The sequence below is a fragment of the Candoia aspera genome, chromosome 6, assembly GCF_035149785.1.
Source record: "Candoia aspera isolate rCanAsp1 chromosome 6, rCanAsp1.hap2, whole genome shotgun sequence".
Lineage (NCBI taxonomy): Eukaryota > Metazoa > Chordata > Lepidosauria > Squamata > Boidae > Candoia > Candoia aspera.
Genome location: NC_086158.1, coordinates 93525497 through 93550783, shown reverse-complemented (window position 1 = coordinate 93550783; position 25287 = coordinate 93525497). Strand labels below are relative to the sequence as shown.

The following is a 25287-nucleotide window of genomic DNA, read 5'->3' as shown; positions in this document are numbered from 1 at the left end:
TTTTGGGTTGTGTGGGTCTGTTTCTTTTCCATTCCTGTCCAGTTTTTGTCATCTTTTACTCTTTTTCTTTCCTTGCCTATTTTTTTTTTAAACTTGTGTACCACCCTGAGTCACTGGGAGTCAGGGGGCATATGAACTAAATAAATAAATAAGGTGCTCATTCAGATGGGACAACTACTGTTTCAGAATGGTTTATCTATGACTCCATTCAGAGGAGGCATACAGAGTGCATATGCAAGGCTCGGTTGCCACTGACAAAGTTTTAAGTTAAGAGGATTGCGTGAATTTCATTCTTGGCGTTAACACTTAAAAGAAGGAATTCAACTAGTGTGAAGGTCTACTGAAAGTAGTTGGGAGAAAAATGTTGAGAAAATTGTGAAACTAACCTGATCTACGTATCTTCTTTCTGGTCCAGTTTGTGAGAGACCAGTTGTAGATGGTACATAAGGAAAAACAGACTTGGGAGGTAGGAAATTAATTGTCCAGAGAAGTGACTATATATAGATGGTATAGAGAGGAATTTTAATGGAAGACAACAAAGGCAGAGAACATGTATGCATCTCAAGACATACTGTAGATGTGTTGGAATCTGCAGAAGACAATGTTTTAGATATCACAGCGTTAAGATGATCAGCTGCCTACCTCGAGAAAGCATGGGAATCAAATTCCTGGGAGAACAGATAGATAACTCTCAACATTGCTATCCAGCTACCATGACTGAAAATGAATTCAATCACAGAATTATAAAACATAACTGGGCCAGGCCATTTATTGTATCTGTGCTTGCTGTATACACCAACACATCACGGAAAACACAAAATCTAAATTAAGCAATGCCAAAAATAGAAACCAAACCCCAAAAGGCATACATAAAAATAAAACCACCAAGCTCACTTTTCCCTGTTTTAATTTATATCAGCAGTTGGCAAGCCATGTCTTGCCTATGCCTACCTCTGCAGCCAATCTGTAGCTCTCCAGCACATCCAGAATGTGCAAGTTGGAAGAGACTTTGCAGACCATCTACTCCAATCCCTGCCCAGTTCAGGAATCACTAATACAGCATCTTTGATAGATAACCATTCAGCCTCTGTTTAAATACCTCCAACAAAGAAGAATCCAGTGTCTCTGAGGCAACTGAATCTGTTCTCAATTGAGTAAGATCAGATTTAGAACAGCCTATTCCCTTGTCTCTTCTTCAACCTTTTGGAAAATGAAAGAATCAGAAAGATCACTAAGGAATTTTCAGGACTTGCACTCTTGGCCAAGTTGGCTTTCCAACAGATGACTCGGTAGCTGAAGTCTCCCGTTATTACTCTTACATCGTGTCTTAGCTTCTGTAATCTGCTCCAGGACGGGATTATCCAAGAGGCTGGCTTGTCAGGCCATTAGCACATGCTCCACAATAATGCCATTGTTGTATCCACTCCCTCATGTTCTTTCCCACATGCTCTTGACTGGAAGCATGTGCTCAAATTCCATATCTCTAAACACGTGTACATTTCCTTCACATATAACTTCATTCCTTCTCTCCCTCTTTTGAATTCCCAACTCCCTTTTTAAGAAGTGGCACCATTCCATCCTAGATGCCACTCACTTCAAGGCTTTGCAGATTTGGGACAAGAGTAAGGATGGTGGTGGAGCTGTTTGCCTTCCATGTATCTTCCATTTCCATTCCCACCTTAACCTGCATTCCTCAGAAAAATTCAATCCCATTCCTTATGATGACACTGTAACATCACCAGAAAGCCTTCTGCAGTTCTGCTAATAGTCAGGTTTTGGTGCCCAACTCTTTGGACCACACATAGCCATTTATAATTATGTTCTCCACCAAGTACTCAAATCAATCTAGATATATTAAACTAGCAAAGATAGCTTGCTAAACTAAACAAAGCAAAGATCTATTACACTCTAACTCAAACAGGCTATTTTAAATCCTGCTTAAGCTTCCCCTAAGTATTCAAGCGTTACATGAAAAGTAAAGCTGCCTCTTTTTACTGGAAGTAAAAAACACACACACACACACAAAGAATAACTTCGTTTACAAAAGGGAGTGAGCAGTCACGTTACAGATCATGGGGGGAAAAATGAGAAAAGTCAAGTCCAACCAACTGGCACAAACTCTTCCTTCCTGAGCACAAAGAATCCCATAGGGTTCATTTGTACCTCCTTTAGTGTGGTTTTCCACAACAGACTGGGAACTGCTGTGTCCTTAGAAGCACTCTAGAGGGATGATCTCAGGATAAGGGAATCACTGCAAGCAGTTCCAGGAAGAAGATCAACACGTCAGGGATCATGCTGCTGTCTGTCATGTTCCTTTTATAACAAGATGTATTTAAACCCAAGAGAGCCAAGCTCACGTGCAGCAATGTACTGAGTTAGGCAGCCACCTCAGTCTCTACACCGCTGACATGTTACTCCAGACTTGTCTTATACATAGATATGCAAAGGAACGGAGGAATAGAGAAACAGCTGTTTGGTAAGGTTGAGAGAGACAGAAGAAGGAGGGACAACGCTGGATAAGGAGGTGGATGGGATCAAAGGAATTGCAGGACTGTCCTTGGAAGAGCTATGGGATACTGTTGGGGACATGCCAAGATGAAGAACATTTCTCCATGCATTCTCCAACAGCCAGACTTGATAGGACCTAATTGGGTAGAACGTCCTCCCTATAGCTTTCTGCTAGCAATGGGTATTAAGGGCCTAGAAATAAGAGGATTCCTTATATCAGGGGGACCATGGCCAATGATGTGGCTACAGACATCTTCCTAGACAATCCTGCCTCCTCTTTCTGCTTAACTTCTTTTTCAGAATTCAAAGATAAATATATTAAATTAACAAGTTTGCTTCTGGGCCCTACAGGGACAGGCACTCTAAATACACTTAGGAAATAAAAATAGCGGGTAGGTGTGGCTTAATAGTTTGCTTGAAATGAAACTGGAAAGTAAGCTGGGGCCATAGAGAATATCTTCATGGGAAGGATTGGAGGATGACTGGAGAACAATCTTATCATTCTGCTTTCGGATTAAGGAAGGCATTGCCACTTTGTGAATGGGCAAACCTTCCTTTACAGCTTTAAAACTAGGGATTTGAACTGTACACAAACAGCCTTGGATTATTCTCCACCTAAGGAGCTGGAAGCAGCTAGCCACAAGTGTGTTCCAGATGACACCAGATCCCCAGTACCAAGCATTGGCAAGCAAGTCAGCTGGAAAGGACACAACCCAGCATCTGAAATTAACAAGGAAGTTGCTATCCAAAGTTCCTTTTGTTAGAGAGATGGCTATATAAATTTGAGGATAGGGGAGAGTAGAGTATTAGCCATGAGAATGTAGAAAGTGCCATAAAGAAATATAGGACTGAGAAACAGAAATAATGTAAGCTATGATACTAAGAGGTATAGTTATAAATTAGACTTAAGGGCAGAAGAGCTAAAGTAAAGCAATAGTGATAAAGAGAGAAATATCAGTGTAAGGAAATAAGTAAGAGAGGAAAAATAGAATAGAAAAAAGGGATATAGGTTAGGAGCAATACATAGGCTATGCAGAGTAAAGCATAAATGAGCTCTATGACAGAGCTTTGAATTAATCCTAAAGTTAAAACTAAGAATACAGGAGTACGCTATAGGAAAGATAATAAGACAATTAAGAACAAATGTTCAGAAATTGAGGATAAGGGGCAAACATTACTATACAAATGAGAAAATAAATATTTATAATAAGAGAAGAGTTTGTTTTGCATTTAATGAGATTGAAGTATCTTTCCATAGCAGAAGTTGGCCTATGTCCTGCCTGAGTCTTTACGTTTAGCCTTACCAGGTATACAAGACTAAGAAAAAGACACCACATGGGTCTAAAGCTACTTTTACTAGAACAGCTATAGAAACAGAATCTTGCAAATCTGAATGTGATACCTTTCCTCCCTCTTTTATCTTCATGAGAATTTGAGGGTGGCAGGTATTGCTGTCTGAGGCATTTTTGCAAACTTCTTTCTTGGCCTGGGCTAAAATTTAATTTATGCGATCATTGCCTTGACAGCAGATCTTCCCTCTGGCCTTCAAGGCCATCCTCTTTATTCCCTACACTACCATAACTGAATCTACAACAAAGTATTTATTTTCAAGCCTTGTTGGTTCTGGAACATTATTTTAACTGGAAACTAAACAGAAATTAGCCTTCTGTTTTTGGTTAAAGTAAACGTGCATTTTCTTCAGCGCCTCAAGAAAGCATCTATGTTAGCATGTATTTTAGTTTTAAATCTATTTATTTATTTAATCAATTAAAAGGGAGATGAAAATTGCTTGGTTTGTCGACTGCCTGATAAATAAGAGAATTTATACACAAAATTTCTTCTATTTTCTTTTGCATAAAGCTGCTCTTAATGTTAAAAATGATTAAACTGTAATATATACAAGGCTAAGATGCCCAGTCAACTGACTGTTTCCATAGGTTCATGTCTTTAAAAACATTGATAGGTACCTTAAGTACATCAATTATCACCCTAATTAATAAAATACAATAAATGCTGTATACCAGATACTCCTGGGATAGGAGTTTAAATTACAACACAGCTGGTCTACAGAATTTATCTTTCCATACTAGTTCATTACTTTCCAGGACAGATACTAACTACAAGGACAAACGTTCACTGCCATAAATAAAATGAAAGTCAGAGTGAAACCTCCAGGTTTAAGAGGAATAAACATATGGGAGAAAGGAATGAAGAGAAAAATAACCTCCTTGAATTTCACAGAAGGGTAGCAAGACAGGCTTCCATGCTAGCTTACCATTAGGCCCACATATTTATGAGGGTCAGCATATTAAGCCAGATCTAACACCTCTTCTGCAGATGTTCTCCTCTTTCAGACAGCTGGTCTAATGATTATCTTAGAAGCTGGAGAAAGCATGTGAGCAGTTGCTTAGCAACCATCCTCTTTTGCTTCAAGGTAACTTAGAGGCAGTAGGAAGATAAATAGATGAATTGCCTTAAAACCATCTGCAGACTCCTAGCCAGCGCACTCAACTGAAGCATGAAGACGATTTAATACTAAACCACAGGAAACAGGATGGTCTTGCCCTTTGTGTCTCTTTCTTGAAAGGTATCATGCAGCTCCAAACAAAGGAACAATGAAAGCATCAGCTTCTGAGGAGGCTGGTCTCAAAAGATGAGTTCATTCTTAGCAGAATTAGGCCCTTATATACCTTAGTCAGTAAGTTCCCTTCTACTAATTATTCCTCCTTACCCTTCTTGCAGACCAACACTGAACATGTCTTACATTTGCCTTTAGTAGGAAACAGAGGGAGGTTCTGCCTTTGTCTCTGGTGGACCAAGAGATTCAAAACTGTCCAAACAGAATTAGACCAAATTCAGCTTCTTTTTCTGGCTGTGGCCAGTAAAATGTCATGGTTCATAAGCTAACCATGAGCAAGGTAAGACTCAAAACAAAAAAGGAGAAACATTTGCCCAAATACAAAATTGTAGTGCAGGAAAGATAATCTTTAAAGCAGGCCCTGAACATTCCACAATTTATCAATAACAATGCCATAAAGAACTTGATAATCTTCAGATTCTCTCGGGGTTAATTTAAACATAACAAACTATCATCACAAGGATTAATGGCAAATCTTCAGTTTCAATAGCTTCTTCTCCTAGTTCTTTCCTTTTTCTAGGGAGAAACTGGAAGCTTAAATTTCTTGGTCTGTCATTGTGTCTGCAACAAACTATTTTGTACAAACTATTCTTTTCTTTCAAACGGGGACTAATGTGTTATTTGCAAGCCTCGGTGGAAGGTTAATGTAAAAAATGCCCTTCATCTGATATGCAGCAATATCCATCAATGGCAATAAAAGCCCATATATTATTTAAAAACAAATTATTAATTAAAAATTACATTACCAATATTAGGTTTTAGAAAATGATTTTTCTAAATAACAATTGTATTGTTATTAACAATAACAGTAATAACAATTGTCAAATAATGCTAATAACAGTTACTACCAGTTGTAATTTCTGTAGACATTTGAACACAGGTAATAAAGCAACATAATAAAATTACATTCTGTATCATTGTTGATGATAGTATAAAGGGAACCTTTACCTTTAGATGGCTCACCATTTAGGAATAAAATTGCTGGTTTGAGTTGTCTTTTCCACTTGTCTATTGTTAAGAAAGGCAAATGTGATCTTGTACAGTAAATTCCTCAAATTCTTTCTGGAAGAGAAGAAGGAAAAAAAAGTTTTTTTTTTCCATTTATTCATGTGAACGATGTCTCTTGCTAAGCAGTACTGAACTCCACAATAGTCCTCTAAGAAATCTTAGCAAAGCATGTGATTTTTCTCAATACCATCCCCCCAACTTTTAAAGATAGTGTGATTAGAACCTTACTTCTAGATTTCCTTACAGTTACAGCATGTTAGCAAAGACTATTTTTCTGTTCAACTTCCTATAAGAGAAAGATTTTTCCGGTGATAAGCCATGAAATTGAAAGAGTATGGTAGAATTTTTCAAATTCTTCCTTTAATTTTCTTTCTAAACTATGATTCTTCATCTGTGAGAGAAAAGGGCCATGTTCTTTTTTTTCTTTCCCAGAAGGAGAGCTTCTATCTGCTTGAATTTCCCATTGTTCCATTGCCCATATGAGTAAACTGCTTGAAAGAGTAGATGTCCTCTCTGTTTTTCAAACTGGTCACACGTGCATTGTTAAAATACATTTCCAACGTTTATTAAATGGTATTCTCCAAAGGCCATTTTGTACATTACTAAGCAATAGACTCTGGCTTTGTCTGACACTGAATGTATACGTGCTTTAAAATATATCTGTGGTTGTACTTTTTTGTTTGTTTGTTTTGTCTCTGCGCATATTGAAAATGCAGTGGGTGAAGCTCTTCAGATTCTTACAGCCAAATCAGAACCACTAGTCAGAAAGTTTTCTACTGCGGCTTGGCCGCAAACCTCCATGAAACCTTCATCTCTTGTCAGTATCATCTGCAAGCCAGTTCCAGACTCTTCTATTACCTTGATGTCACCAAGCTTTGTGTTTTTCATTTCACTGTAGTTATAAAGTAGGTGTTAGCACCTAACCAATCTTGATCTTCAAAAATCTGAACAGCCTTGGATGGGAGACCACCAGGATATTCCAGCGCTATAGGCTAGTTGAGAAAGTCAAAAAAGCATCCCAGGAGAAGACAATAGCAACCCAACTTCTATACTGTTGTCAAGAAAACTGCAGGAGAACGGACACATAGTCATCAAGACTTTAACATTCAACTTAGATAAACTAAGGTATGAAATATGTCAGTAACCCAGTTCTTACATCAGAGGGGTTTTATTTCTATGGCCATCTCTCTCATGGTGCTTGTATTTTAAAAAAAGTATGGAAACCACGTGGAAGTGACAGGATTGATTTAGAAGACTCACAGTGGTGTCAGTAACTTCATCCAAATATCGGTAAAGAATAGCATTCACATTAGGGTAGAACAGGATGGAAGCATGGAAAATGCCAACTACATGCTCCTGTAATGTGAAAATTGATCTCTAGCCAACTGATATCAAGAGCTTATGGAAAATTCCCTCCCTTTTAAAACAACTATAGATAGCAGCAAAGACTACAGCCAGGCAATTAACACGAACTGGCTTCTAGACACTCCTGGAAAATAGCCCAGAAAATGATCTACATTTTAGGTAAATGCTCAAGCAATCAAGAGGTATATTTACAGTATGTCATTCACAATAGATGGTTCTCTTCTTTTGGGGAGGAGAATGGAATGGAGGAAAGATACAAGAACTAGACTATAGCGAATTATATTTCTCCCTTCATTAACCACAGGATGCACACAAATCTGAACTTCCATCATCTCCTAGGCATCACTGGAGTAGAAGAACCCAGTGAGATGCATTCACATTTCACAGATCTTGAATACACTTTAAACAACCAATCTATATATGAAAGAAAGCCTAAATCAGAGTGACATCAATCTAATTTCTTATGGTTAGAACATATTGGAAGGAAGGAAGGAAGGAAGGAAGGAAGGAAGGAAGGAAGGAAACTTCTCTGTAGATCTGCAAACTTACTTTAGCTTAATTGGCAGATGAATCTGCTAAATAGAAGGATTTCAGACCATTAGAGAATAGAATTTCCTTATTTTTCACACTATTTTGCTAATGGGATATTACTATAATAGGGAATGAAATACTAAAAAAAAATCGGAAATAGGAATAAACAGCAGTTGTTACTAACATGACAGCTAACCAGTAATTCAAAAGGGCACATTTATTGAGTTTTGGTTGTAAGTTTTCTTAAGCTAAATCAATTATAAGGCATCAACAACAGCATTTAAACTGAGTGACACCTCTCTGAAATCATGTCCCCTGGCTGGGGAATTCACACCCTGGCCTGTAGACTTTACTCACTAAACATAAAAGCTGAGAAATGTATATTTTACAGGCAGTTTGTGCAGCTGACCCTCAGAATTCAGAAGAGTATCAGTTTCACTCGTTGCCCCTCAGCGTGGTAAAATATTTTCCTGACAACCCTCTTGAAAACAGCCTTTCCATCCAACTTCAGAGTCCAGCTAGAGTCCAACATTAGAACCAGTTCTCCAGCCAAAAGTCTAGGGGACACATTGAGTAGGAAAGGGTCACAAACCCTGGCTCAGCCTTTGCTCCCCAGCCTAGGCTGACCTCCATCCTGGGCTACCAAACTCAAATCTCCCCACATTTGCTGCTTGGAGTCACAGCTTAGAAAGACAAAAGCAAGCTGGGTCATAGGTCCTTCCTTATTTCCTGTCAGCAGTTTACTCCTTTCCAATTTACTCTCACTTCGAAATGTCAAAAAAACAGCTGCCTTGTGAGGACTTCAGCTGTTCTCACTGGAAAGGGATCTGGGAATCTGTTCATACTGCAACCTGGCTTCTCCACGACAATGTCAAGAGATGGGACTCGTTTAGGAGTGTGCTAAGTCTTGATGATTGCTGGAGAAATCCTGGCTGACTATTCAGCATGTGGATAAGATGGCCAGGCTACCAAATATGATTCCTGCTTTCTGCATGTGTTTCATGGTAAGCCATGGTTTAACTGTTGATAAACCATGGGCTGGGTTCACACAAAATACTATGCTATCAAGCATGGTTCAGTGTATCAGAGTGACATTCAAGAAACACACTTAACAAACCCAAACAAATCTTATTATGGCTTTGGGTAAGGGTTGTACTGGGTCATTGCATGTCTGTTGGTGACTGCTTACAACCAACAGAGGACTATTAGATCCCATTTTCCCTCCAGGACTGCAAGGCAAATTCTATGGGGATTGCCCTTCATTGACCCTGGCAACAGCAAATCTGTGAGATAGGCTGGACTGAGAGGGAGTAGCTGACTCAAAATCACCCAGTGAGTTTCCATGGCTAGCAGTGGACTAGACCCACAGTCTCCCTGTCACAGTCTAACCAATAATTAATTACACCAGACCATCCACTCCTTGCAGGGAAGAAACTGAGATACATTGTACTAAACAGTTCTACCTATTCAATAAGGCAAGCAGGACTATGTGACAAGATATTTGGGGTATCTTTAGAAGATCCAGATCTGCTGTCCTTTCTTAAAGCAATAGAGCATTGGCAGAGAGTTTCATAGTAGACTATGGTGGCATAGGTTGTTACAAACTCAACAATGTGTCAGAAATGTAGAGAAAAGAACAGAAGGAAACATAAAAATATCCCCAAGTTGCTTAGGTCCAAACCAGTTGTCCCTTTGGAATTATTAAGCAGAAGTGCTGATGGAATATTTAACATTTGGTTATGGAAACTTGCACTGATAATATAGACCTATAAATCCCCACATCAGCCTTTCTCAACAGATTTCCACTGAACCTTAATGTTCTGCAAGAGGTTACTAGAGATTCCATGAGAGATCATGACTGGGAAAAAAATAAGCATTGTTTTTTTTAACTTTGTGCACCCTGCAGTGCTAGTGATCACAATGGCAGGAAATTTTACTCACCACGATTCACCCGTCTACCACTTTGTTATTGTTGTAAATGTTGTAAAATGTGGCTTGTGTGGTTAAGAAGTGAACTGTATTGTGCAGATTTCATTTTTTTTTTTTTTGCAATTTCCATGCAGAACTCTCAGAGATCTGAAAATTATATCAAGGGATCTTCCAGGGTAAAAAGGCTGAGAAAGGTTGCCCTACATCCTGTACAAACTTAGATGCAACTCAAATCTGTTGTATATCCAACAGAGTGGCCCAAACCAGCTCATCTTGAAAAACAAGGGTAATTGTTGCCCATGATCCAAGCAGCAGGATCTGCTTGACAGTCAACAAGCATCCATTGATGCTGTAGGTACTTGAAAGTCTAGCCTTGGTAACATTTAAGTTCTTACTGCTGTTTGGGAATAGAACTCATATGGACCTGAAACAGAAGAGGACTTCAGCTTTATTGCTTAAAGTTCTAAGTACAACTATGGGGCTTACTGTATGTAAGTGACTTACTCTTTTCACCAATCTTTCTAGAGATAGGAAGCTTTTGGCTTTGGAGAGCTGGCATGGGTAATGCAAACTTAAATCCAATTTGCAGCCTTCACAGAGAAACTCTGAAAAATTTGGATCCCTGAACAAATCTGCAACATTATCCCAAATATCAGCTCAAGTAAAAGGGGTAAGCAGAGTTATTTTTGTTCTTTATTCAATAGTATATCCTCTCTTTTCCTTTGTATTCTCTTATAGACTCTTATAAATTCTCTTATTCAGGCTTCAGATTCAGAGGGCGCAGAGGCACACCTGTTACACCTGTCTGCAACTCTTTAAAGCATCTGCATCAGTTATCAGGATACTGCAGCTGCCATCCATACAACAATCCTAGGAAAAGATGCATTTGGCTTAAGGAGCTTATTTATTTTATTTTTTAGATTTTTATACTGCCAGTCATGTGACTCTTGGTAGTACACACATAAAACATCCACATACAATACATATGAAAGTAAAAAAAATCCAGCCAAAATTAAACTAAGAGTAGTATATATCTAATCGTATAAAAATATAATGATAATTATATACATTCCAGCTAATTAAGAGCCCTTAGCTTTTACTTTAACCTGCTTGTGAAATGCTAACAAGGTCAGGGAAAGTCTTATTTCCCAGATGAGACCATTCCATAATGTGGAAGGACCTCCTCCTGGCCTCAATAATGACTCAATAATGGGGTGATCCTAGCAGAAAATAGCAATTCTGGAGATATCACAGTGCCAAGCTATGTAAGGCTTGAAACTGCACATAGAAACCTATTGGCAACCAATGCAAGGTCTGCAGCACAGGTGCTCATGGCATCTCCTGCCAGTTAATATAGAAGCTGCTGTGTTTTCCAAGTAGCATTTCAAGGCCACCACAGGTAGAACAATTACTGTAGTCCAACTGGGCAGTGATGAGAACCAGAGTTATTGTTGCAAAGTCCTCCGAATTCCAAGTAAGACTGCATCTGGTGCACCAGAAAGAGCTAGGCAAAGCACTAGTGGTAGCCATGAGTCTATGAGGACCACTTCCCCCCAGAAGTTGGAGACCTGCTCTCTCAAGGAGAATGCCACCACCACTGCAAAAGAACACATTGAAGACAAGGGGAGCCAGCCAACTCTCTCTTGCTTGGATTCAGCTTCAGCCTGTTTCCCACCATCCAGATCCTTAAAACTTGGAAGCACCTTTTTGCCTTTGAATTTGAAGTTCTGCATCCTTTATTTCACTTTTGCTGGGAATTCATAATGACTTTTTTTTCCTCTACAAATGCCATATCACTGTTGCCAAAGACCTAAAAATCAGGATAGTTTAAATTATGCTAATGTACTTGTGAGAAGGCCAGTTTGGTGTAGCGGTTAAGGCATCAGGCTAGAAACCCATAAGACTGTGAATTGCAAAAATCTAAAATTGTCGAAGTCTCAGACCAAAAGCACACTTGATCTGTGAATCCAATTTTCAGATTAACTTTTCAACTGACCAGAAATCTTTCTGACCTGTCTGAATTAAGCTTCAGTGTATTTGTCCTCATCCAGACCATTTCTGACATCATTCTACCAATTTAGAATCTGAGTATCTCCTTGGATGTTCATGTGGAGGACAAGAGAGTATGTATCATCAACAAATCAGGAGCACAAAATCCAAAAATTTCAAGTAGATGTTGAACATGAGAAACATGAACCCCAACACGTATAGCATTACAAAGAGGAAAATACCCTTGATCAGTTATTTGCTAATTATACTCTGAAGTCCTACAAGAAGCTACAGAAAGAATATAACCTCTCTGAAACCAGAATGTCAATATATTCACAGTTAAAACATTTGTAAGTCTCCCTGTAGGGACCTGTTCAGACTATGAGGTGGCCAGGCAGGATTATTATCAAAACGACTCTTCATTAATACAACTATTTACAATAATAAGTCCTTGTGATCAATGAGGTAGGCTGGTTCTAATCAAGACCACCCTGGCAACAATGGGAAAACCGGCAAGTTTGCAGGAGGAGACTGTGGCAAAACAGCTAGGCAAGATTTGCTGACAGAAGCTGGGAAACTGGAAGAAGCTAGGGCATGTGGCAAAATTGGAACTGGAGACGGGTGTCCACGATCTGAAACACCACCCAAACTAGGCTGGCACATGGAAACTAAGCAAGACTGAGCTGGGCAAGGCTTGGCTCTGAAGGCAGGACTGGACTGGACTGGGCAACCCAGGCTGAACTGGGTACACTGGGCTGAAGACTCAGGACAAAGCTGACAACTCGAAACAAGACTGGACTTGGTTGGAGACTCCAGGCTAAGTTGGAAGCTTGGCATGTGACTAGGCTGGACTGGAGGTTCTTGACTAGGCAGGGAGCTCGAAACATGACTGGACTGGACTGCAGGTCCTGGACAAGGTTGAGAACCCAGAACACAACAAGGTAAGTCTGAAGTTCCTGAACAATGCTGGGCACGGCTAGACTAGATTGAAGATCCTGGGCAAGACTGGAAGTTAGAAGAACAATGAAACTGGACTGGAGATCCCGCACAAGGCTGGGAGCTGGAAGCATGATAAAACTGGACTGGAGATCAGGAGCAAGGCTGGAAGCTTGGAGCAAGGCTGGGAGCATGCCTGAAACATGCAGAATGGTGGCGGTTGAGGTCCGAAGCTGGACGCGAGGCTGAGGTTGCTGGATTCGGCAGGGAGAAGATCCTCTGTGGCAGCAGGTGCAGGATGCAGGTCCTCTACGATAGGAAACATAGGCACTGATTCCCCTCCAGCTTACAGATGAGGTTTCCGACACAGGTAAGGACTCTTCCGATGGGGCGGCGAGCTCAAAGTATTGGTTGTCTCTGGTGGCTTGCTCTTCACGCATCTGCCCTTTATGCCTATCCCTTGCACACCTATTCCCTTCTGCAGTTAATCAGGCTGCCTTCTCCTTCGCATGCTTTTCTGCATGTTGTTCCCGCACACTGATTGGAGGATTCAAATCCTCCTCCGAAGACTGGCCAGTCAGCATCTGTAACTTCTCCCATGCTGCTGAGTCACTTCTGGGTTTTGCTTTCCTGGTTTCTGCCTGGTAAGTTTCTCTTTCCCCCTCTGACTCAGAAAGTTTTGTTTTCTGAGTCAGAAGCTGGATGAAACCTCACAGTGCTTTGGTGGCCCCCAAATCCTTTCTGTTCTGAATAAGTTAGAAAAAAGGGGTTTTTAGAGGCTGAATGAAAAGTTCATATCAACAGTTGAAGAACCTTAGTCATATAAATACTCATAATTTTCAAGAAATATGGAACAAAGAATTTGAGTTTTCAATTTTAACAAGCCAATGAACTCAAATTTTAAAGAATGTTAAACACGTGCTCTTAATATGAAACTGATTGATCCAAAAGTCTTTTTTCAACTTGACTGGACACCTCAGTAGATGTTAAAAAAGGATTGTGGTAATCTACCTTTTTATGCTGGAGCTGTGATAAATGTGAAAATACATTAACACATGACATGAACATTTCTTCTGGCTGTTCCCTACTGGTTTAACATTCTTAATGTTGTCAGTAAGGTTTTAGCTAGGGAATTAAGAAATAAAGATGTCAAGGTGTTGCTGAATTATACTGTTAAAATTTGGATTTTATCTATTTAGGGAAAACTGTTGTGCTTGGACTGTTGCAGAAAACAGACTTGTTTTTGAAAAGCTACTAATACAACAGATGCCAAAGACTGGTTTGAGAAAAATAAGCACTCATGGCCTTTGACCTGGCTCTCACATTAACTTGCTAAAAAGATTGGAGAATGGGATTCTCTGTGGGTTTTTGTTTTTAATTAAACTGAGATGCAATATTTCTTTAGAGTTCATACAACTGTAAGCTTCTTGTTTTTTGCTACTGAAACCCTTTTTTTTTTTTTTCAGAAACCTTCCAATTTTGCTTGGTTAGTATTTGTTGTTGCTACTTATTTGTTGCATTTTTCAAGCATACACACACACACACACACATAATCTTTTGGCGGAGATGGGTGGTGATGAAATTTGATAATACACACACACACACACACATGCATACATATGCACACGCACGTGCACACATACACACACACCATGAGCAAAAGTTCTTTAAACCCTAACCTTCTGAGATCACCCTTCCAAGAATGGTTGGCATCTCCATAAACAGTGCCAAACCAGCCAGATAATTCAGAATTAAAACATGGTCCGCTGATACTGAGAGTCACTGAGAATTCCAGCAGAATCAACAAGGTCGTTTCTCCTCAACCAAATTCCCAATCTTGAATGACCACCAAGGAAACCATGCCAGTTTCCATTTCCTGACCATTTCTAGGGCCAAACCGACATAATTCTGAGCTTCCCAGAAGCTCAGGATCCACTTCATGATTTAGCTTTTTCAGATGCATGACAAATAAGAAGGGAACGTCTTATTTCCAAAGATAACAACTGGACGATAAGGAGCCACAGGGCCCAGTGGCAAAAGATCTGGAACTGGAAACTATTTTATACATTAATTAGAACCACTGGCCACATATTTCTCTAAAAGCCATTAGAGCAGCTGGAAAATCAATTTACAATGCAATTCTCTACATGTGTATTCAAAAGATAGCCTAGCTGAGTTTAATGGTACTTCCTTTTAGGTAAGTATATTAATGTGAATGCTTTATAAGATTGGAACAGATCTGTGCAAAAGAGTTGGCTCTCTACACCAGTTTTATTCTGTATTATTCTGTTGCTGCTCCCCTTCACCTGAAGCCATGCAGATGGCTTGGACTACAATGACCATCAATCCTCCACTCAGGAACCCTAATTTTTAGGGGAAGATGGGAATGTAGTCCAAAAAACCTAGATTAATTATGGAAAAAACTCAACCAATTTTGTTTAAAAAGTGTTGTTGCTTTTCTTTTTTAAGGGAAAGAAAGGAAGGGATAATAGTCATTGGCAAACCGAGATTCATTTAGCACGGTGTGATGAGACCTGAAGAGACCAGCTGCAAGTTATAAATGTCCAGGCCAGCAAACATGTATGGCATCTTCTCCCTTGCCAAAAATTCCAGACAATTAGAATAGCACTTTCAGCCCTGCTGCAGATACAGAGAATAAACATGCCAACGGTAGGAAAAAAGAGTAGAACATGAAAAAAGAGATCTTGTTTTAAATGAGTTTTATAAGATATATGGATTCTTTTTTTAAAAAAAAAATCTCAACATCGCTATGAAAAATGGCAAAGTGTCTGGGTTTGCCTGACTCTTTCTCCCTCTCATTCCCAGATAGTTACAACATTTAATTTCTTTCTGATATTCTCTCTTCCAGGAAAAGTGAGGTTATAAAAGAAGAAGAAGAAGAAGAAAAAAACAGCTACAACTCTCACAATCCCTTGTTATTGACCTTGCTAACTGGGGCCCATAAGAATTAGCACTGAAAGTACCTGGCTACAGGTCTATGCAGAAAATCTAGGATATTCATTATAAAGTCGCTGGTGATTGTCTTCAAAAACACTGCCAAATTTGATAAAGAAGGACTGTTTCAGATTCTTCTCTGCAGAAGCCTGGTCTTCTCCAGACACGGGGTATTATTGTGCAGTATACATCATCCTAATCGTATATTACAATAATATACTTTTTTTAATGTACTGACATCAATAAATATTAAATGAAGTTGTATGTGATCTTCTCCTGAACTTAATTGGTCCACTGCTGCTGTCCTCCATCCTCTCTCTCATGACAAATTTCTATTTGCCATTGAAGTTTTAAAACATGACAGGTAAAACATAGAACAGCTGATGTCTTTGTGTTGTTTATTCGTTCAGTCGCTTCTGACTCTTCGTGACTTCATGGACCAGCCCACACCAGAGCTTCCTGTCGGTCGTCGACACCCCCAGCTCCCCCAGGGACGAGTCTGTCACCTCTAGAATATCATCCATCCACCTTGCCCTTGGTCAGCCCCTCTTCCTTTTGCCCTCCACTCTCCCCAGCATCAGCATCTTCTCCAGGGTGTCCTGACTTCTCATGATGTGGCCAAAGTATTTCAGTTTTGCCTTTAATATCATTCCCTCAAGTGAGCAGTCTGGCTTTATTTCCTGGAGGATGGACTGGTTTGATCTTCTTGCAGTCCAAGGCACTCTCAGAATTTTCCTCCAACACCACAGTTCAAAAACATCTATCTTCCTTCTCTCAGCCTTCCTTATGGTCCAGCTCTCACAGCCATATGTTACTACGGGGAACACCATTGCTTTAACTATGTGGACCTTTGTTGTCAGTGTGATGGCTGTGCTCTTAACTATTTGATCGAGATTTGTCATTGCTCTTCTCCCAAGGATTAAGCGTCTTCTGATTTCCTGACTGCAGTCAGCATCCACAGTAATCTTCGCACCTAGAAATACAAAGTCTTTCACTGCTTCTACATTTTCTCCCTCTATTTGCCAGTTATCAATCAAGCTGGTTGCCATAATCTTGGTTTTTTTGAGGTTTAGCTGCAAGCCAGCTTTTGCACTTCCTTCTTTCACCTTCATCATAAGGCTCCTCAGTTCCTCTTCGCTTTCAGCCATCAAAGTGGTATCACAGTCAAAGGTTTTAGAATAGTCAATAAAACAGAAATAGATGTTTTTCTGAAGCTCCCTGGCTTTTTCCATTATCCAGCGGATATTGGCAATTTGGTCCCTAGTTCCTCTGCCTTTTCTAAACCCAGCTTGTACCTCTGGCAATTCTCGCTCCATGAATTGCTGAAGTCTACCTTGCAGAATCTTGAGCATTACCTTACTGGCATGTGAAATGAGTGCCACTGTTTGATAGTTTGAGCATTCTTTAGTGTTTCCCTTTTTTGGTATGGGGATATAAGTTGATTTTTTCCAATCGGATGGCCATACTTACTTTCTGAAATCAGGTTGGTGGGACAACAGAAAAGCTAAGTATGATTGGATTTTCATCTGAGCTGGAATAGAACTCAGGGTCTGACATTATGACAGCTTGAGCCTAGTGAAGTGGGTCTACTCTGTTGTTGTACATCTCAGCAGTTGTGATGCATTTAATAATAGAACTGTGCCTTAATTGCTATGGAATATTTGTCTGAAACAATCATAGTCAAATCTATCCTTATCTATCAAACTACCTCTGTGTATGTCATTTATGAACCCTTTGCAAAAGAGAGTTTAGGAATACATGGAATTACCCCATTTTTTGACTGTACAACAAACTTGTAAAAACACTTTTACTCCAGACTTCCTTCAAGGGCAAGCCAAATAATTAGCTAACAGGACCAGATGAGCAATCACATAGTTCCATGCTTATTACCATAAGAGAACAGATTCCCTGTCTGGAGGATCTCTTGCATTCTGCCTTGTTTCTCAGGTCCTAGGCAGGGATATCTTGTACCTCCTTAATCAGATAAGCCAACTGCAATCCTCTCAATGAATCAACAGAATCCTTTGCACCCAGAAGTGTGTTCTTCCATTACCCGATTCTCCTGCTACGGCAGGAACATGGAAACTACACGGCAAGTAGGTGTCAATGTGTCTCCTGTAATTTCAGTCTCCAGATCAGAACAGATGTAAGATTCTGACATGTGGTGGTCTCTTCCCACAAGTCTATCTTACCCTCTGTGTATTTTTACAGCATTTAACCTTGGGAGAAAGAAGAAAAATGCTCCTACTTTTTACTCAAGATAATGGGCTAATTTATTATTACTTTGGGTAAGTTAGATCCTAAATTGTGACTGATGGACATGCATTAATTAAAACATAACTTCATTTTGATATGGCCATTCTCAAAGGGAAGCTTTTCAGAATTGCAGCATAATGTATATGATATACAGAATAATGTGCATTCAAATGTCCATAGGGTTTGTTCTGGAATATTAATCGTAACATTTGATAGCTGTCAACTCGGACTGTGAAAAAATGGAAGGAAAATCAAGTTACCAACCCAGTATGCATTGCTTGCACATTAAAATCCTGACTTCCAGCTGCCACATTATAAGTCTATCTGCCTCTGTTACTTCATCTGCAACTTTGTTTTATAAATAAACCATATAAATAGGCTCCCTTTGATTGCTCTGAGCATCCAACATTAAGTGCTAGGGCATAGCTTTAGGCATAATTGTACAACTGAATTCATCAGCTGCCTAATTATCATGCATTTTGCATTTATTTCTGCCAATTAAAAAAGGCAGAAACTATTAACAACTTTTACATAAATACCATATTTGTTCTCTGCAAAAGACACGAGGCTAATGTGCCAGCGATTAACCGATTATCTAATTTTATAGCTGTCATCCTGCGCGACACCACTTACCCCAAACCCACCAGGCAAATGACAAAAACACCCTCAGAGGTTCTTTTATTCCACCACATCTCTTAAGCCTCATGCAGAACAGCTGCTGATCTTTTAACCCCTCTGCTTTTCCTGTTTCTTTCTCCCCTTTCCCTATGGAAGATGGTTTCAATAAACCATGATGGAATACAACATGATCTTCTTCCAAAATGAGGGAGTGAAGCCATGATTAAGATTATTAAAATTGTTGTATTATCAAGTACAATGGCAGACAATTTATAAGTTTCTTAGTTTGATCTTTATTATAGTAGACAGGAATGTATAGAATAGTAGTACAAAGGAAATAATTAAATGTTATCTTTGTTGGGGAAAGTTGATTAGGAGGTTTATATAAAGTTTTTTTTTCTTTTAATATAAGGGGAGGGAGTAACTGCATTTAGTGATTTTTACAATGTGTCAATGGAATGATTTATAGGAATAATGTGATTTTGGTTTAATATAGAGTAAGGGATTGATTATGGAATTTTTTGTATATCCTTGCTCTTAAAAGTCAGAAGTCACCTCTTTTTGTAAATTTGAAAAATTTTTCTCGTGTTTTTATTTTTTTCTCTTTTGTAGTTTTTTGTTTGTTTTTCTGTAGCTTTTATCTTTGCTTGAAACTTAATAAAATTCTTATAAAACAAAATAAGGGACTGAAGCCTGATGGGGGTTTGCAAGCCATAGCTGAAAGGGGGAAAGTGTTTGTTTATGTCTACAGACACCGGCTCTTTGGCTTTGAAACGGAGATGAGCACCGCCTCTAGAGTCGGATACGACTGGACTTAATGTCAAGGGAAACCTTTACCTTTACCTACATTACCTGTACCCATGGTTCACCATGAGAAAAGTCAAGGAAATCACTGCAGAGATGGGGCGGGCAGATGTATTCCCAATTTGAAAACCATACTTTGCAGAGTTTCATTTTCTTCATCCACATGAACTCTTTGAGGCAGTTCCAAGGTGTCTTGGTTCTACCTTTCTGACAGCAGTTTGGGCTGAAATAAGAATATTTCTGCTGCATCAGGCTAAGGCCTGTCTTACTCCAACATGTTGTTCTCATAATAGCCCAGCAGATGCTTCCAGGGTACCTACAAGCAGGAGATGGAGACATACTCTGCCCCACCTTTGTTTCCCTTCAACCGGTAGTTGGAGACATGCGGCTGCCAACCTGGAAGTAATATGGAAACTGCAAGACCTGCAGCCCTTGAGTGCCTCGTCCCCAATGAATTTATCCAATCCCTCCTTAAAGGCATCCAAGTTAATTATGCAAAGTGTGAAGAAGGACGGAACACTTTAATTCCTGAATAAAACCGATGAAATAATTCATCTGAGGATTTAGAAAATAGAGTCCTTAGTATGCTGATCGGATCTATGTGAGTCAGCAGAAATCTTTATTCAGTACTGGCTAAGGTAACAGACTGGATGACAGGCAATAAACTGGAGCTCAAGACAAAAAAATGAAAGTGTTTTTTAATCCTGTTTTAGAAGTCATGATTCCCCCTAAAGGATCAGTTGAACATGTTCCATATCCACCATTATCTTTAAAGCCACAAATATCCTCTATGGCACAAAGCAGCTTGTACTGGCTTAAACTGGTATGCCAATTGCCATCAATCTGAACAACAATCAATTTATTTCAGATTCTCATTCTCAGATATCCTCAGGTCTAGATTACTACAATGTATGGGATATGAAGCTGCTGTTGAAGACATTCCAGATTCTTCAATTAGTATAGAATATAGGGAAAAAAGAAGACCGGGCAGACCTAAGCATTATGATCCCACCACAGAAATTACATCATCCCCATTAGATCAACTCAACAAGCTACAACAAGGGATTTATAAAGATCATCTCAGATCACAGTATCTGAAAGAGCGGCACTTTTCCATTTACATTCCTATCTAAGAGTTGAAGGACCTTTCTGGATGCTCTCCTATGCTGAGATAGGTGACAGATGGCCTATCAGAAACAGGGTGAATTCTCCCAGCTCCAGAATGATCTCCCACTGCAACCTTCCCAATTCCTGCAGCTCATCAGTTCAAGCAAAGACATTTTTCTTCTTCCAGGCCCTTAAGTTTTATCAATTTATCAAAGTTCTAATATTTTCTAGTTGTAATATCACTCTACTAAAAGATTTAGCAAGTGCTAAATTCTAAATTCTAGATGAGAGTCAGTTTGGTGTAGCAGTTAAGGCATCAGGCTAGAATCTGGGAGACTGTGAGTTCCAGTCCCACCTTAGGCACTAAGCCAGCTGGGGGACCTTGGGCCAGTCACTTTCTCTCAGCCCTAGGAAGGAAGCAATGGCAAACCACTTCCAAAAAACCTTGCCAAGAAAACTGCAGGGACTTGTCCAGGCAGTCTCTGAGAGTTGAACATGATTGAACAGATTTTAAAAAAAGCTAGAAACCTTTCCCATATCTGTGTTAGCATCAATATTAGAAGAAAAAATGTTGCAAATCAAGTGTTACCCTTTCAAATCAGAGCAAAACAATAATTACAAAAATTAAGAAAGGCTAAAATACAAAAATTAGCTGCAGTCCTCCAATTCAGTCCAAAATGATGATCAGGTCCTCAATGCAGAATATATTATCTGCTTACATCTTTTTTATTATTTAATGCCATCACAAGTGCAACATAAATCACTGATTTTGAGAGGATCAGCAAAGAAGAAAAAAATAAAAGTTTTACATTTTCAATCCTCCTGAAAAACCAAGAGGACAATAATAAAAGCAGAAAGGCATACCAGTCTGGTAAAGAAAAAAGCAAATGATACAATGAACGAAGGCATTCTTTAAAGTATTTGACATGACATTCATGACAAATGAAGCAATTAAAAACAATGGTTAGACACATTGGATTTGCCTTGATCCCAAGTCAAACCTGGATCCTTCAGGGAGGTTATAGAGTTCTCCAAAGCAAGACCAGGTTCCCACTGAAGATGGCAGAGCTAATTGTGGATTTTCCAAAGTTTCAAAAACAATGTTTCATTTTGGCACAAAGCAGAGAGAGATGGAAGAGAACATCTGCCAGGAGAGGAGAGGAGAGGTTCTGACATATTCACCTCTGAATGCCAAGAGTTGTACGCTGCCTAAAGTCACTTGTTTGTGAGATGAGTGGCCATATAAATTTGACAAACAAAGTTTCACACTGGTTTGAAGAAAATATAGTTGAATCTTATCTATAGTTTGGTCCAAAACCTGTTCTTCATCAGTTCCACCTTTTCTAAGAAAGTATGTTTGAAGAGCTTTGGTGGAGTTGAAGAAAGAGATGGCAGGAGCATTTGTGACTTCTTATCCAATTTCAACTAGTCATTTCTTATTTCAGCTTCCTAGGTTCTTTTTTCTAAAATCCAAATTGAATTAGACCCTGCCCTGTTCCAGGCTCATTCCAATCTCTTGACTGGGATACCTGCTTCCTGTCACATCCCCAGCTGAAAGACTGGATTCTAGTAAAGGACCCATGGTTGGTTCTTCTTCTGCCCACCTAACTTGCTGACCACTGGCAGGAAGAGTAGCTATTTTCAATCAATTGCCTGTAATAAATGTAGTCTTTCTTTCTGGCCTCGCTCCTGGATGATAATCAATAAATATTATTTGACTTCTCTCCAGGACAGATTCTCTGGAGAGTCAGATCAACTGGAACTGAAACCAACTAGAGAGTCAGACCAACTAGATCTGGAGCAACTGCACCCACTCCCCCAGGCCAGAGGCAGCTTAGCATTTTCATCCTTTTAAAAGCTTTGGGGGGAAGAATTAAGTGACCATTTAAAATATTTAAAAGATAAAACTTGGAAATGTTCAAAATCTAATGATACTTCTTGAAAGAAGATATTGTGAGATTAGGTCTATTTTATTTTTTTTAATTTTGAAAGCCAGCAGGGATCACTTAGGGGCATTACAGATGCTGCTCTGCTAACCCTAAGAGATCAATCATCTGGTTTAAGAGTTAATTAAACTTTCATTACTCGTGTGCAGTGTACCACTCTCTGCATGGCAATGTTTTAAGCTTTTCCTTTGTAAACCTTTATTTATATTAAACATATATACTGTCCTGATTACCAGGAAACACACTGAGACAATGACTTGGTCTCTAATATTTATTAGTAGTACTTAACAAGAATCCTAACAAACTGAGGAAGCATGGGAAAACCCAGCCATATAACCCCCCAAAGGTTAAGGCGGTCCCGATCTGTGTCTCTTTGAATGGCTGAACAGTTCCTCAGTGCTACGCATGCGCTTGACAGTCTGGGTGGGAGCCCCCTGCTGGCCATCCTTACTCATGACATATACCAATATTTGGACTGTAGGACTCACTTGGATTAATCTGCATGTTGAACGTCATGTCGTCACATAATACCTCATAACTCTTCCAAAGTCATACTGAGCAAGGTATTTCAAATAGGGTTTTGGCTGTATAAGTGGATCAAATTCAACAATCAGAGTGTCATATCTCCCAAATGAAGGTGCCCCAATACCTGAATTAAACCATTAAAATGTTGATTAAAGAAAAGACCATTAAGGGATTGGTTTTCATGGAAAAGGCAGAATATTATGCAAAATATTTTCCTTTGCAACATTCTTCAGCTTTATCAAACCCTTTCTTTTTCAGTTCTACAGATTAAGGAGCAATGTGTAGTTGGTGTGTCAATCACATTGTTTCCTTTTTCTAGGAAATCAACATTTAAAAGAGGACGGACCCAAATCTTTCGCTAGTTTCTTTGAAGTCTAGCAGCCATCACCCACTTTGGAAAGTTTGTGCCTGTAAATCCCACCTTATGTGGGATAGTTATTTTTTTTAAGCACAGCTGTCTGTGGATTTCCCATGTTACACACATGGAAGTATAAACTGTAGGTTTGCTCATTTCATTTGGAATACAACCGTAATTCTTATCAGACAGCTTCTGAGCCGCTCCAAATGGAACTAGGCAGCTTTCCAAATGGGATGTGATCAATGCAAAGCTTGGGATTAATACATGTGGCTAAAATTAAGAGATACCATCGTCTTCAAGGCATCATAACTGTAAATTTATCAGATACAACTGACTGCCTTCCTATTCTTTTTGGCTTTTTTCTCTCCCTCTGTGCCCTCTTTGGTCTTTTAATTGCATTCAGCAACAACCAACATATCAATCTGTGTAAACTTCTTGATGCCATCAGGTAATCTTGGGTGATGTCAAAAGGAGGAATGGAATTTAGGCATGCCAACAGAGGGAGGGAGGGGAAAGGGAAATGGTTCCTTTGGGATTAATAACCTAAGGGTTACAAATTAGGTTAATACAATTGGAAGAAAATTAGCTTAGATGTGTGCATGCATATATGGAAGCAATTCAGTGATAGCTTTTAAATGCATGCTACCCCCTGCTTGTAGAGTTTTGTGGCCTTATGGAAAGCAACAGGTTTGATCACATTATCCTGTTCATGTGTGTGCATGTTTTGAACAAGACCAAAACCCATTAAAGTTTCTTACTATTGTTTACTTGGAATCAATGCAGTGAAGTCACATTCAGAGTAATGCTTTCCTAACATTTATCTATCAACTGTTGTTTCAGAATGGAAAGGAAAAAAAAAGCACATCAGGAACTGCAGTCTTCTCACCTCCAACTACTGAGCACTTTTGGTGTTTATTAGCTTGTTGGTCCACCAGGACAATTCTGAAAACCATAATCTCAGATCTGGTATCTAACATCGCACTGATCACACAATTAGATTTGGCAGTGAACCCCATCATGGAGCACCATATGGAGCAGATGGAAAGGAAAGGCCACCACTGAGGGCTTTTCTTCTGCCTGCCCCCAGAGAGTCACTTCCAACATTCTATTTTCCCCGGTGGAGGGAGGGAAATACAGATTGAATAGTGATCTAGCTGCTACATGCTGTGTTTTTGACCTGGCAAAGGAAGGCCATTAAGGTTGTGCAAAGATTCAATGCAAAGTTTTGGTTCAAAAATGATGCACTTGAATCAGCCCTTTGAGGAGCTGCTGCTGTTGTTATTGCCCTTGTTATTATTGCCACCCACTCCCATAGACTCTGGGTGCCTTACAAATACAAATACAAAACAATAACAACTGTTTAATGTTTTTTTATGAAATCATCACGAGAGGAAAACACGTTGCCGTGTGTTTGAACCTTGCTTGGTGCAAGAGTATGAAGGTCCAAAATTTGATTAAAAACATACAGCCCCATAGGCAGCCCAGACTAAAACAACTGAACAATAACCAATCAGACCAAAGCAGGGCCACACAAACACATCAACCCCAGGCCTATGACCAAAACCAAGTTCTTTCAGGAACTCTAGGAGAGAAGGCTCTGTATGTTCCAGAGGGCGGGGGCCACAAAAGAGTTGCATTAGGTACCTTCAAACTGATTGGAAGATACCTTAGACTTGTGTGCACTCCAATCAGCCTGAATCTTTGAATCTCAGCAGTTCAGTTCAATGGTTCAAATTCAAAGTGAGTCAAATCCATAATTCAAATCAAATAGTAAACTGAAATCAACTAGAAACAAATCATAACTTCAAATCAGA

The 25287-nt window shown here is 39.4% G+C and overlaps 1 protein-coding gene across 5 annotated transcripts in view; it reads right to left on the bottom strand.

Annotated features, from left to right (window-relative positions):
• Positions 1-25287, bottom strand: part of ZMIZ1 (zinc finger MIZ-type containing 1) — a 430047-nt gene that overhangs the window by 273491 nt on the left and 131269 nt on the right. For 4 of the 5 annotated variants that reach the window (XM_063307691.1, XM_063307693.1, XM_063307694.1 and 1 more), the window contains exon 3: positions 6095-6208. The gene's annotated coding sequence lies outside the window, so the exon portion shown is untranslated. The remainder of the gene's footprint in view (positions 1-6094; positions 6209-25287) is intronic. The other variant, XM_063307692.1, reaches the window with a different exon arrangement.